This window comes from Schistocerca serialis, chromosome 7, assembly GCF_023864345.2.
Source record: "Schistocerca serialis cubense isolate TAMUIC-IGC-003099 chromosome 7, iqSchSeri2.2, whole genome shotgun sequence".
Lineage (NCBI taxonomy): Eukaryota > Metazoa > Arthropoda > Insecta > Orthoptera > Acrididae > Schistocerca > Schistocerca serialis.
In genome coordinates, this window is record NC_064644.1 from 65,828,325 (window position 1) to 65,842,252 (window position 13,928).

The following is a 13,928-nucleotide window of genomic DNA, read 5'->3' on the forward strand; positions in this document are numbered from 1 at the left end:
GATCTATATGTAGTGCAGGTGACGTGAAAGATTCGCAGTCAGTGAATAAATTTAGATGTTTTCGAATGACTGAGAGGCTCTCAATTCGACTCAGTTATAGTTAGACCAAAGAATACTATTTTTATAAGAGACTGAGTGATTTCTCGGGCCTGTCGAGGTGCTATAACAGGGCCTGAATGTTCTTCAAATACGAATATGCGTGCAGCAGAGACAACGTTACTGTTGTCACCTCTGAAGATGAGAATGTCAAGAGGATACTCATAAAGATGTAGGAAATACGATAACACTTGGCCACTGTGAATGATGAAATAAACGCCCTGGTCCTCCCTAGTCTGAGTAAGTGTGCCGAAGTCGTGGTTCGAGAAACTCCTGCAAAAGAATACGGAAGAACTTCCGCTCTGAGCTACAGACCAGTCACTGCGAGTTAGATCCATCACTGCGACGTTGGTGCACCCGAAGCCTCGGATCCTTTCCCAAGAGACAAAATCGCGTTTCGTCGGCGCACACTGCACACCTTCAGGCAGCTACTCTTTGATACCCGTGTTGTTCGGCCCACTGAGTTAGTGCAAATTCATGTGCCCCTGCGTGCAGTGGCTGTTTACGAGGTACTAAACCTTAGACAGCTTCTTTCCGTTCCCTTCGTAATTTGCGCTCAGGAACTGTTCGAAATTGTCCTTTATGCACTGACAGTGACAATTCCTGTCGGCTACGCAAGCGATTATCACAGACAAGGCACGACATCTCCCGTCCCTCTGCAAGGTTTCTAAGTCACTGTATGTCTGCGCTAAACAATAGGTATTTTTCACCCACGACCGTCGAGCTTTATAGCAAACACAATGACAGCTGCGTTCTGAAGTAATCCGAATAATCTCGAAACGAGGGCTACTAAGCACTAAATGCTCCAAACCTCAAAATTTGTCTTGTTTTAGAAGAACTCCAGAGCTGTAGCAACTACTACTCGCTGAACAGAAATATCAAGAATAAAAGCCAAAACGCGCTACCTTCTCTATCGAACAATGTAGGATTGACTCTTACGTTAATGTCTATGTTCTGATTCATTGATTGTCTGACGGCAGTTGAAAGCAAATAACAATGGCTCCCAAAGTCTTGATTCCGTGGATTGTAAAGTGCGTGCTCCAATTCGACTTTTGAGTGCAAAAAGTCTATAGCTGACCGTAGTAAAGATGCGGGCTTCATTTATAAGTCTACTGTATTTAATGATTCGGAGCTGTTGAGGCTCTAAATGTCTGTGCACAAAATTACTTTATGGCCCAGTAATCTGAAACTTGGAAGTGGTGGACAAAAATACTAAGAACTGATCAATGATCGGTGCTGTGATTTATGAATTTCATGTTGGACGCACCACAATTTATACGACTGTCGAGAGAGATTTAATATAGCAAATTGTGTATCGCAAGATCGGTATCGCGTATGCACATCCCCAGACCACTGCTCGCACCAAGTATAATATTCAGCGTATCCATTGAGATGTTTCCTGCCACCTTCCCTAAAGAGCGAACTTCACACTCAGAGGATATTTTCTCTTCTTGCTTCTGAAAAAAGTGCCAGGGTTCACAATGGTTTGAAGGTGATGAGGAACTGAACTACGCCTTAGTCGCCTTGGTTACTTCCAGGGGGAGAAGTTTAATGCAGACGAACTGTAGAAGCTAGTGCTACGTTACGAAAAGTTGTTACAAGTGAACGGCACCTACGGAAAAAATTGAGGCCATCTGTCTTCATCCACTCTTCGGACATGCCCAAATCATCGTCCCTATCTTTCTTGTATTTTATTGTAATACTATTATGAGTCTGTGACCTTTCTCTTATTTTCTCATTTCCACTGTTGAAAAGACAGACCACGAGATTTGAAGGGAAAAAAAGCTATATCTGAATATGATTATGCAATGAGTGAAAACCGACAATATGGATCTTCGAATGAAATGACTTAAAACAAGATTATGTGATTTCCCATTAGAAATATTGTTTATTACATAATAGGTATGGTTTGAAAAGAGAACAACTATTACTCAAAATAATAGATCAACTATAAAATTTCCTTGGCCCGATGTTCTTATATCCACTGTAGGAGGATACGGTTCAGTTATTATTCATCTATGCCTATATGGCACCTAAATGATGCGAGATAACGTCCCAAAGATGTTCGTGCTCACATGCTGTTCCTCTTAGTTGAAATGTCTTGGCTCGAATTTGTCTAGGGGTTGCACTGCACGTGTCGCATTAAAAGCACTAAATTAGACACTTGTGACCCTTTGGTTAAATTGTCTGGTTGATGACAAGTTTGCGAAATACAAAGTTAATATAACATGTAATAACAGTAACAATAATATCGGGAGCTAAATTAACGGCCTATAAAATGTAGGCCAAACAGTTGCGATTTGGTTAGAATAATGTTTATTCGGAAAGCAGACTAATAGCGAAAACGGTCGTATTTTAAATTACTATTGCCCTCAAGCGCACATCCATTTGACTCAGTTCGATCATTGACAATCTCATCGCGAAATATGAGTCCAACATTCCACCTCATTAACTACGCGAAAAGTTAGAGTTCACACTAGGCGCGCGGCTGCTCACCGCTCAGAGACTAACTCCCGTGATACCGCACTACGCGAAGTTTTATAAGTCGTTTCACTTCCTAGCTACCTAAAGACCGACCGTAAACCAGAACTGTCCCTCTGCCCGTCTCCGGAAGCATCCCCCGCGTAACGAACAACGTCGCTCAACTGTCTAGGGCCGTTCCCTAAGCTGAAGCAGTCCATGTGATTGGCTACAGCTTATTCTACATTATTTTACATATTAACATACTTGAATAATCAAAGCTTGACGACTTTCATGTTCTAAAGAAAGTGACAATAATATCGATTACACTATAAACGTTTAATAATTTTACGTAAAATCAACACAATTACCTCCTTACTTTGAATGTCAAGGCCAGTAGCCTTGCATCAATGTGCTTTCTGAGAAATAAATAAAGAACTAATGTAAGTATTTTGCACTAAGCCTTACAACAAATATTCTACTAATTAATGATTCCTTAAGGTATCATGCTGTCATCGTTCAGTGTGTTTTGTGTGGAGAAAATGCTGATTTGATAGTTAACTGAAAATACTGATAGTTTAAATTTCCTATATCTTTCAAACAAATGAAGTTACAGAGTTGACATTCACAACATTTGTCATTTTAAAAATGCGCTTCTATATGAAATGTCGATTGTTACAATCAACCAAAGCGTTCAGATTTTAGCATTCAGGTCTTTGTTACAAAACTTGTTAATTTCACATTAACAGTAAATCATAAACTATTATAGATATGATCAATATTCAAGTTTTATTGGGATCACCATGAAAATTTGTGGAGGATGGCAGATTAAAATTGCTGTGACTTCATTCTCTGAATTACTACAGAATTAAATAGTTCTCATTAATGTTTCCCTTTGTGGCTGATGTTTAGTCAGCCATATTTAACATTGCTACGTCTCCCTGGCCACAAACGGCTTCTAAGGGGTTTCCCTGTGACGTAGGTTCTCGTCTGTCTCACTTGTAGACTACATCGTGTAGGCCTCATTCAACACAATAGACACCTGTTAACTTCCACATCTCGTGGCGAATCTGCACTCTTTGTGGCACACGGTCCTGGGCGACAGGGTTCGCTTCGCAATTCCTGAAGGCTGACTCTTTTGGCCACATATTTAAATGAGAGCAAAATGCTTGTTAACTCATACACCTCCACTTCATAACATGTTGACGTGCCATATATGATATGAAGTAGCACCCAAATTTACAAGACACAATTTCTTAATACAATAAGATAAATATCCTAGGCGCCAGATCAATAGTGTAATTATTTGTAGTGGAGCTGATGCAACATGCTTTAAATATAAAGAAACACATATCTAACATAAATTATGAACTGTGGCATGCCTCTTAAATGCCGAATAATGCTACACATTTGTCAAAATCGACTGTCTATTGAAATGCCGCAGAAATATCAGCACCACTGTGCCCACTTTCACAGAACCTCTTCTTCACAGCGAAGCTACAACGGTGCTCCAAAGATTCGAAGCCCAGTACCCCGCCGCCCCCCTGGAAATTCTGTATGGCTCTGCGTGCCATCGCCATCGTTTTGTGGGAACAAATCTGTTGAAATTCGAATCAGATGTAGACACCAGAAAACAAACGCTTTCCGGAGCTAACCAGGATCTGCACTAAACACTTCCCCCAGTGGAATCGATACAAGCAGATCCAAACTACGCAGAGAACAGAGTTTGCAAGGTGCTTGTAAATTCTTCAGTGTTTCTGACACGTTATTCAAGTTCCACCAGAGACATGCATCTCATGACAGATACCCAATCGACTTCATCGGCAAATTAATATTTTCTTTTAATTTAAATAACTCCATTAAGCTCGTACACCAATCGATACTCCATACAACAATAAATTATTCCCCAAAATTCTTCAGATATGTAAGTAAACATAAATCTGTCTTTCTAGGTAAGCATTATTAATTTTCATTTTCAAAATTTCTCCAACCTCCATGCACCCAAATCGGTGTGACCATAACTTATAATTTGGAAACTAAAACAAGCATAAAGATATCCAAAAAATTAAGCCTAAAACATAAATAAATTCCTTATATACCCCCAAAAACCTAATTTATATGCAAACTGTGCACTGATTTTTGTCTTGATACGTTCACCAAATAATTGAGTTCTCCAACTTCCTCGCACCCAAATGTGTATCTAATATATCCCTTTATAACTGCAAAGACCTTGTGCCAAAAAAAAAAAACTCCTTATACAACAAAAAAACAAACATGCCACAATAAATCCTGAAATAGAACATTGCAAATTACCCTTCCAAATAATCCTATAATCTAAACACTGATAGACATATATATTAACGTACTTATTGGGTTTCTTAATCCGTCTAATGCCATTTTAATTTTTACACTATTTACGGGTAGTAATATAATTCCTTATTCATTACCCTATGTACAAAACCTTCCGACACTGCCAACACGTTGCTTCCAGACTCGAGCAGTGCTTGTACTTTCTGGTCATTTACTTTAATTTCAATGATAGGCTGAACATTCATAATTTCTTTTCGCTGCAAACACTGTTCCCTCAATAACTCATTCTCTATGCCTCGCCCCTTTTATTCCATCTCTAGAGTACACATATCCTGTTCGATCCACCCTTCAATTAAGTTGTTGTTGTTGTTGTTGTTGTTGTCTTCAGTCCTGAGACTGGTTTGGTGCAGCTCTCCATGCTACTCTATCCTGTGCAAGCTTCATCATCTCCCAGTAATTACTGCAACCTACATCCTTCTGTATCTGCTTAGTGTATTCATCTCTTGGTCTCCCTCTACGATTTTTACCCTCCACGCTGCCCTCCAGTGCTAAATTTGTCATCCCTGGATGCCTCAAAACATGTCCTACCAACCGATCCCTTCTTCTAGTCAAGTTGTGCCACAAACTTCTCTTCTCCCCAATCCTATTCAATACCTCCTCATTAGTTACGTGATCTACCCACCTTATCTTCAGCATTCTTCTGTAGCACCACATTTCGAAAGCTTCTATTCTCTTCTTGTCCAAACTACTTATCGTCCGTGTCTCACTTCCATACATGGCCACACTCCATACAAAGACTTTCAGAAAGGACTTCCTGACACTTAAATCTATACTGGATGTTAACAATTTTCTCTTCTTCAGAAACGATTTCCTTGCCATTGCCAGTCCACATTTTATATCCTCACTACCTCGACCATCATCAGTTATTTCACTCCCTAAATAGCAAAACTCCTTTACTACTTTAAGTGTCCCATTTCCTAATCTAATTCCCTCAGGATCACCCGATTTAATTTGACTACATTCCATTATCCTCGTTTGGCTTTTGTTGATGTTCATCTTATATCCTCGTTTCAAGACACTGTCCATTCCGTTCAACTGCTCTTCCAAGTCCTTTGCTGTCTCGGACAGAATTACAATGTCATCGGCGAACCTCAAAGTATTTACTTCTTCTCCATGAAATTTAATACCTACTCCGATTTTCTTTTCTTTCCTTTACTGCTTGCTCAATATACAGATTGAAAACATCGGGGAGAGGCTACAACCCTGTCTCACTCCTTTCCCAACCACTGCTTCCCTTTCATGCCCCTCGACTCTTATAACTGCCATCTCGTTTCTATACAAATTGTAAATAGGCTTTCGCTCCCTGTATTTTACCCCCGCCACCTTCAGAATTTGAAAGAGAATATTCCAGTTAACATTGTCAAAAGCTTTCTCTAAGTCTACAAATGCTAGAAACGTAGGTTTGCATTTTCTTTTATCTTTCTTCTAAGATAAGTCGTAAGGTTAGTACTGCCTCACGTGTTCCAACATTTCCACGGAATCCAAACTGATCTTCCCCGATGTCCGCTTCTACCAGTTTTTCCAATCGTCTGTAAAGGATTCGCGTTAGTATTTTGCAGCTGTGATTTATTAAACTGATAGTTCGGTAATTTTCACATCTGTCAACACCTGCTTTCTTTGGGATTGGAATTATTATATCCTTCTTGAAGTCTGAGGGTATTTCGCCTGTCTCATACATCTTGCTCACCAGATGGTAGAGTTTTGTCATGACTGGCTCTCCCAAGGCCAACAGTAGTTGTAATGGAACGTTGTCTACTCCCGGGGCCTCGTTTCGACTCAGGTCTTTCAGTGCTCTGTCAAACTCTTCACGCAGTATCTTATCTTCCATTTCGTCTTCGTTGATGTTCATCTTATATCGTCCTTTCAAGACACTGTCCATTCCGTTCAACTGCTCTTCCAAGTCCTTTGCTGTCTCGGACATCCTCTTCCATTTCCATAAAATTGTCCTCAAGTACATCGCCCTTGTATAAACCCTGTATATACTCCTTCCACCTTTCTGCTTTCCCTTCTTTGCTTAGAACTGGGTTGCCATCTGAGCTCTTGATATTCATACAAGTGGTTCCCTTCTCTCCAAAGGTCTCTTTAATTTTCCTGTAGCCAGTATCTATCTTACCCCTAGTGAGACAAGCCTCTACATCCTTACATTTGTCCTCTAGCCATCCCTGCTTAGCCTTTTTGCACTTCTTGTCGATCTCAATTTTGAGACGTTTGTATTCCTTTTTACCTGCGTCATTTACTGCATTTTTATATGTTCTCCTTTCATCAATTAAATTCAATATTTCTTCTGTTACCCAAGGATTTCTAGTAGCCCTCGTTTTTTATCTCCTTGATCGTCTGCTGCCTTCACTACTTCATCCCTCAGAGCTACCCACTCTTCTTCTACTGTATTTCCTTTCCCCATTCCTGTCAATTGTTCCCTTATGCTCTCCCTGAAACTCTCTACAACCTCTGGTTCATTCAGCTTATCCAGGTCCCATCTCCTTAAATTCCCACCTTTTTGCAGTTTCTTTAGTTTCAATCTGCAGTTCATAACCAATTTAGTACCCCTCCCAAAATAATTCATTAAATGCCTTCTTCACCCCAATTTGATTTTTTCTCCCTTCTAGACCTCTCGATATCTTAACCTTCTCTCGAGTCCACAAATGAGGCAATAATGAACTTAATGCTCTACCGTACCATTGCCAATCAGTTACAGTAAAATCACATTCCTCCTTAAGATACCATTCGGTCCAAATATCACTTTCTATATAAGAATCAAACTCACTGTATTACCCCTTAAAATTATCGACATTAGTAGCTACGACATTATTATTATGAAACAAAGCATTAATTTTTACCTCCAAGTCATTACAAACACCTTCAGAAACACCACTTTCAACAGCCGCTGATACATAGTATAACTTAGTACATAAAACGTCATTTATCTCCATCGACAAATCACTAATATAAGAATCGTTCATAGTTTCAGCATTCTCTGCCAGTATATCACATAGATTGTAGCTACAGGGTTGTGCAATTTCAGATTCAGCAATACTGATAAATTGTTTTAAGTGAACCTGAGCGTTTTAACTTTTCCTCTCTTACGCCCCCTGCACTGCATTAATTGCAGATCACATATCAAGTTCAGATCCACATTCATTTTCAAACTAACATTCAAGATACACAGATCCATCCAGACTTTTAGGTTCACCTCCATTAGTAGAAAGATACGTATAGATTCCTTCCTCTGAAGTATCAATACCAGAAGCTTCAACTTTCGTAACTTAAGCACATAAAACATCATTACTACTTTCCTTCAAAAATAATTCTTTAATATCCGCCAATACACACAAAAATTCATCAACAGCTGGCGAGACTAATGCTACGCCGTCCTTATTAACCTCCTCATCAACTTTAGCCGTCACAATATCGCCTACAACATCATCACCTTCATCACTATAATCGTTACCGCTCGTTAATACATCTTTCGAATTTTCTATACCATTTAACTCCATCAAACTCAGTTCCACCTCAGTCTCCTTTCGGCAGACAGATTCTTTCATTGTACTGATATTCACACGCTCTTTTTGTCTCACATTCATAAAACAAATCATTTAGCCGTAAATAGTCCTCATCGCCTTTATCGTTATCCTTCATTATCTTATGATTACGCCTTTTACCTACGATCTGATTTCAAAATTTACCTATTTGATTCTCATCTCTTACTAATTTCTTTTCAATATTCTGACGCCTTTCTGCCGATTTATTGACACCTATGACATTTCCATTCACTCGTGTCCTATTCATCGCCGGTTTATTTTAGCATCTCCGGACCTGAGATGTGGCGAAACTTAGTTTCCCGATCTCCCATTACGATGGTTCATTTCGCCCGATGCCGGTCCCTAAAATATACGTTGTTGGTGTCAGTCCCTGTCACGAAAGTATCCGTTCCCATTACCCCTTTGAAATTTATCATTGAATGTGTTCCTGTTACCGTATCGCTTCTCAAAACTGCTGTTTGCGTTCCGTTAATAACCTCTTGCATGTCCTTCATAGTAATTACTCAGACTGTAGTTATGTTCTCCACTCTGAAAAGTATTTGTCGCTTACTTTGCGGTTTGAATTTCCACGCCCGTTTTAATTTTTCTACAGAGTCCAAAAACTCGACTATTGAGTTGCTACTACTGTGGACTAGATACCACAGCAAATCTTCCGGTAACCGCCTTTTCAACGTCGTAATTTCGGTAACCACTCTCAATGGACGTTTTACAATCATTAATCTTGCAAGCTCACGTTTACAAAATTCTCACATCGACCCGTTCCCTTGTTTAAATGTTGGTCCGTTCAGAAAATCAGTTTGGAGTCGCGTTTGCTTCGCTTCACTGCAGAACTTGTTCAGGAAACTGCTGTCATATATTTCGTAGGTAGTGAAAGTATCACTGTGTATATTTGCCCACGATTGCGGCTCACCTTCCAGACGTCTTTTCACGAATTTTATGTTTGCCTTGTCGGACATTCCCCTTATAAAGCCATCCATGCAAGCTGCTAGAAAATTTACTGGGTGATATTTCCCGCCGTCTCCGAAACATTTGACCAATCCTGAGTTCATTCTCGGAACACCGATCATTGTACAGGTTTGATGTGCAGCTAAGGAATTCAATTCACTTTTTATTTCACAGATTTGCTTTTTAACTTCACTATTTTCAATTTTAATGACAGATTCTACTTCTTCCTTTACTTTATTTGCTTTTCCCCCCCTTTACGTTGAAACGCGTATATGTTTAGTACAGCGATGGCGAGGCATGACAGAATCTCTGACCAGAGAGTTATTTATCGTTGCTAGTCTGCGCTTGACCGCGCGAGAGTTCAGTGCTTGTCGAGATGTGGCAGTAGTCAGTGCTAGTAGCGCGCGAGAGACAGTCGCAGTTGTGCGTGAGGAGCCGGCGGGCGTCGACATGGGCCTCTGGTCAAGATTCGGGACGAGGTATATTTTTTAAATAAGGTAATGAAGCAGCATTGCGCACATCTGATAATTTAATGTTTATTAACTGTAATTAATTTGTTCAAGAATCGCCCCAATAATAATTTTGTTTTCAAAGCAATTTTTTAAGAAAACAATCATTTGAATTGAACGAAAGTTTCCCATGCATTTCCTTAAAGAAAAGTTTCACTTAAATTCAAAGTTGCACAGGGCCTAAGATCGACATTTCGGTCTATTTGCGTTTTCATTGTCACTGAGATTACATTATCATTGAATTGACATACATTTTTGTGGGTGCTCAACAACATTTGGGTCATTATTATTCAGTAATCTTGTGGGGAAATAACTTTTGGCGCGTTTTCATTATCATAGGCTTTTCTTTTATTTTTGCTGGGAGGTTACAACGTATTAAAACTTGTAAGTTGCTAATAGCCTTCCTCGTCTCAGCCTTTATAGCATCTTGCCTACTCATACAATTTCTTACGTTGCCTTCCAGATCTGCCAGCAACTTCTCCATCTTATCAGTGACATTTTTTCTCCGCTTGATCTACCTTAGAGTCAAGTGTTCCGACTCCATAGCCGGCCGGTGTGGCAGAGCGGTTCTAGGCGCTTCAGCCTGGAACCGCACGACCGCTACGGTCGCATGTTCGAATCCTGCCTTGGCCATGGATGTTTGTGATGTCCTTAGGTTAGTTAGGTTTAAGTAGTTCTAAGTTCTAGGGGACTGATGACCTCAGCAGTTAAGTCCCGTAGTGCTCATAGCCATTTGAACCATTAAATCTCTTATTGTGAGTCTTCTCCCCTGCTGGTTCCCTAGAAGAAGGACCAATGGACCATCGACGATGGTATTTCGTACTTCAGTTTTATAGTCAGCCACCTTTCCTGAAGCTTGAATATATTTCTGTTCTGTAGATTCAATGTTCAGAACCATAGAATTTTTCAGAGACCATCCCTAAATGCACACTAAATGAAGAGTTGGCAATGGACCTACACAACATAAAAATGTAAATATATTTCGTGTCTTTGAAAGTGATGTATATAAAAATCTGACACATATAAACAGAAGAACGTTAAGAAAGCAGCAAGAAACCAAAAATCTTGAGCACCGAAAGACGATCTAAAATAAAGTGAAAACCTTACGATGAGACCTATAATACTTGCAATAGCGAAGCAAAACAGATGGATATTTTTAAATGATATTTCATCCTTGTACAGGGGATGTTCCAGATCTGCCTAATTTGCGGCTACTACAAGTTAAATCACTAGCTATATTGAATGCGTAGGCAGAGAACTATTATAGATCAGCATGTAGATATGTTTGAGGTACCTAGTTCCCAAGACAACTAGGTGCAATTTACAAGTATCTCAAACTTTCCAGGGGATACTTTGTAAATTCCACATAGAAGCACTGACCATGGCCCAACGTATAAACCTGGTGCCAAGAACCTCAAAATTTAAAAAGTTTAATTCATTTTAAATATTACTTACGAAACTAATGTTTTAGCTCTTTCAGTATGTGTTTCAGTATGAGAAGCCATAGTTGGGAGTGAATGCACTTCCTTTTAAAAATAACAGCAATGGTAATAAAAACTGCTTTAACATTTAATCTTTGCATTTCTGATTTATGGAACTAAATAATATACCCATGAGAGCTCTTATGTATTCGACGCTAAATAGATATAAAAGCTCTGTTTCTTCTGTTTTTTACTCACGACCATACGTCTCAAAGTGCAGGTTACACACATTCAGGTCAGTTCTATAGCAATTTAAAATGTATTGTGCTGATAAACATACAAAATATTAATTGGACGCTAGTAGCAGATCTTGGGTGTTCCATAGAAATTTTGTACTGAATCCAAACTCTTTATTACGGTGTTAGGGAGTGGCCCATCATCAGACCATTTGATAAAAAATACAAACATCATGAGCACAAAAATACCACATGACTCACACAGTACGGCAACACAAACGACACACAAATTTACAGAACATATACCAGCGATCACAATAAGCAAGCTGCATAGGCCCTGATATATAAAACTTCCTGGAAGATTAAAACTGTGTGCCGAACCGAGACTCGACCTCGGGACCACTTGCCCTCGAAAGGCAAAGGTCCCGAGATTGAGTCGCGGTCAGACACACAGTCTTAATCTGCCAGGAAGTTTCATATCAGCCCACACTCCGTTGCAGAGAGAAAATCTCATTCTGGAACATCCCCAGCCTGTGGCTAATCCATGTCTCCGCAATATCCTTTCTTTCAGGAGTGCTAGTTCCGCAAGATTCGCAGGAGAGCTTCTGTAAAGTTTGGAAGGTAGGAGGCGATGTACTGGCAGAGGTAAAGCTGTGAGGACGGGGCGTGAGTCGTGCTTGGGTAGCTCAGTTGGTAGAGCACTTGCCCATGAAAGGGAAAGATCCCGAGTTCGTTCTCGGTCCGACACACAGTTTTAATCTGCTTGGAAGTTTCATGTCATCGCACCTCCGCTGCAGAGTGGAAATCTCATTCCCTGATATATAGTACATAAAGTGTGGGCCGTGAAGTATTTTCGTGCTCATGATGTCTATATATATTCTAACAGTTTCTCTGACGATATACCCCCCCCCCTCCCCCATACCTGCCGCCGTGTTATCTGTATAGTGCTGTTTTACGTGAGTGTTCAGTGTTGTGGGTCCCCTGTCAGTGTTGCGAAGAGCCACCATACTGTCGCTAATTGTGTTTTTTATCTCGTGTGAACAGAAACCAGACTGTTGCCTTGTTTTTTTTTAAACTGTGCTTATGTACTTATTGTGTGTGTTCATCCGCATCGTCACAGCAGTGTATTTATATTATAATTCCACAACTTTCCCCATTTTACAGTTTTTTATAATGTGACTGTCTTATCGCCTTTTTCCTTCTTCGTTTATATTCTCATTATGTTTCTTAGCTTTTCAGTAGGCTTTAGAGTAGCATATTAGCTGCTGCCAGCCCCTCCCCCCATTTTGGGGGGGGGGGGGGGAGGGAGGTAATCCTAATGCAATAAAGGCAAAAAAAAATCGGTTGATTTACCAAAGCCCGAAACACCTAGTGAAAAGTTCCAATTCATTGCAACATTTCTATGGAACAACGAGTATCAGTTATTAGCAAGCAATCAGCAATGTATATGTTTGACAAACTGCCTATTGGCTTCTGTCTCGGGTTCTTCGGCCGACGTTCATCTAATGTTAGATGAACGTCGGCCGAAGAACCCGAGACAGAAGCCAATAGGCACTTTGTCAACAAGTGGCCACGAAAGCCTTAACAATTTTGAATGTATATGTTTACTGAATAAATCGCTGTGCTATCATGCGCCACTTCATGTCACAATTGTAGTGTACTGTGCTGCCTTCAAACACTGAGCGAATGTGAAAGTACCTTGTAGATTTAAACTACGTGCTAGACCGGTACTCATATCCGGAATCTCCAACTTCCGTGGACAAATGCTCTGCAATTCTTCAGTTATCTAGGTACAGTTCAGGACTAGCCCCCCTGGCTTCGTTCCCACCAGTTCATCTCCCATACTTGCCAAACTTCACAGAGGAAATTAAGCGAGGGGGCTGAGGATGTGGTTGAGTAACGGACATGACAACGATGCTGAGATAACTGTAAATATCCGTATCGTGTGGGACCTTGCTGGTTCCTCTACAGCAGGCAGTCTTGTGCTGGATACGGAATATATATGGAATGGCTGACTGTTCGTTTGGCTCTGCATATTCATGAAGCGAATTACGCATGCGGCACTTGTGGAGTGGAAAAATAAAAGACGGAAGCACTTATTCAGTGGGCTAATTTTTGTGTGGCACACCAACGGCGTGTTAACTTCATTTGCTGCCGTAAAGCGAAATGGGTGCTGTTGCATGTGCGTGCTTTTCATTTTAAAGATAACAGCGCCAGAGGAAATAGCGTTATGGTGGCGGTATGGCGTCCGCGTCGTAGCGGTTGTATCACCATTTGAACTAAGCGTGTCACAGAAACTCGTCACGAGAAATTTCTGATCCGAATTATTAGTTTCCACATATTTTATTCACG